Source organism: Symphalangus syndactylus, chromosome X, assembly GCF_028878055.3.
Source record: "Symphalangus syndactylus isolate Jambi chromosome X, NHGRI_mSymSyn1-v2.1_pri, whole genome shotgun sequence".
In the NCBI taxonomy this organism is placed as follows: domain Eukaryota; kingdom Metazoa; phylum Chordata; class Mammalia; order Primates; family Hylobatidae; genus Symphalangus; species Symphalangus syndactylus.
In genome coordinates this window covers 65,465,494-65,467,554 of record NC_072447.2, presented here as the reverse complement: position 1 = coordinate 65,467,554, position 2,061 = coordinate 65,465,494, and positions in this window count along the sequence as shown.

The window sequence follows — 2,061 nt, the reverse complement described above, 5'->3', positions numbered from 1 at the left end:
CTAACGCAGGAACAGAAAAGCAAATCCCACATGTTCTCGCTTATAATTGGGAGCTAAATGATAAGAACTTATGAACACAAAGAAGGAAACAACACACACTGGGGTCTCCTTAAGGGGGAGGGTGGGATGACGGAGAGGAGCAGAAAAGAGATAACTATCGGATACTGAGTTCAATACCTGGGTGATGTAGTCGCATGTGCAACAAACCCCCGTGACACGTGTTTACCTATGTAACAAACCTTCACATGTACCCCCCAAACATAAAAGTTTTTAAAAATGTTACAGTGCAAGTCTATTGATGATCAATTCTTTCAACTTCTGTATGTCTAAACACCTACTATTTTAACTTCATTTGAAAAGATATTCATTGAGTATAGACTTAAGAGTTGACATTTATTTTTATTTCACGATCTTAAAGACGGTGTGCCACATGACTTCTGACTTGCATATTGCTAATGAGAAGTGTGCTGTCATTCTTTTCTTTGGACATCTAAATGTTTCTTATGCTTTTTTTCTGATTTTCTAGTTACTTAGGAGAAAGGGTAAATCTCTGGGAGAGCAGATAGGTAAAATGTCAGGAATGCGCACCATGGATTCTCTGTGCATAGCACCTTGGACATACTTTAGATTATGCGTGGCAACGTGGATGCCTCCTGAAAGCACAGGGCTCAGTGAAAAGAAAATTAAGAAATCTGGTGGATACTTGTATTTCCAGCCATGATGCATTAACAGGGACCGGATTTACCATCTCGCCTAAATACGTGTAAACCAAAAAGATTATAAGGCTTAACGTCATGGCACCACCTGCATACGGGACAGTGATCCCTGAGAGAAAGGGAACCTGACCAGGTGAGCCCTCTGATCGCCCAATTCCAGCAACTTCTTGCCCGGACAGAGTTTGCAGGCTGCAGCACAGGGGAGCTGAACACAACAGAGCCCGGTGGACGGTCTGAGTGAAGGAGACAGAGTTGAGAGCTCAAGAGGGCCATGGGACCAGAATTTGCCGGGAGTAATGGAGAGGAGACAGCTGCACAGAGAGGTAGCTCTGGAGACCCTTCAGAGCTTGCCCTTCTGGATGCAGCGTATCAGAAAGGGGGGGTGGTGATCGATGACTCCCAGTTTCTGGAGTGAGTGGTTGTGTGGATAATGGCGCCATTTACTGAGACTGTGAAGATGGGTGGGACAGGGGGAACAGGAGCGATGGGGATGTGTGAGTGTATGGGAGCAGTGAGTATATCACGTGACCAGTTTGGGACAGGCAAACCATGAAGAGCCCTTGAGACTTCCAAGTGGAGGTGCCACGTAGGTGGGTGAATGTATGTACTTGGACCTCAAAAGTGAAGTTCAGACCGGGGTTGTAGATTTTTTGGAGTGATTAGCCCGTAGCACTTTCTGAAGGCTTTCGTTTGCAGGGTGTGTTCCTCTCCCGCAGAGGACATGTTACAGGGGAAGGGCTACAGAGGCACAGGCAGCTGACAGGAGAGATTGATATACAACAGCTGGAGAAAGCCGCAGAGCCAGACAGAATGGATACTGGTCAGCGGAGAGTAAAAGCTGCTGTCCTAGCGATACCTTCCGTTCATACACAGGGGTCCTGGTGAGGCTGACATAAAAACAAATATAAAAATCTACTACGAATTTTAAAAACAGTCCAGGTTCGACTGCAGATGAGACCACAGCATTTTCTGTCTCAAAAGACATCCAAGTGGAGATGTCACGTAGGCGGGTGAATGTACTATGCACTTGGACCTCAAAAGTGAAGTTTGAACTGGGCTTGTAGATAGTGGAGTAATTAGCTCAGACACACAGGTGTCTAATTGTCCTGGCGGACACCAGGAGGGTCTCAGCGGCAGCGTGATTGTATCACTGATAAGGAAGAGGCCTGACAGTCTGAGTAGAGAGTGAACCCGGCGGAGCAATTCTCATACCTGGATGGACCCACACAGAGCCGCAGAGGCGGGGGGCGAGGCGGGGGGAGGCTCTGTCTCCCTGTGTCCTGAATGCAGAGCATGAGCTTAGGCCTTCTACAGCACAAACCTTTCTTCTTTGGGACAGATGTTG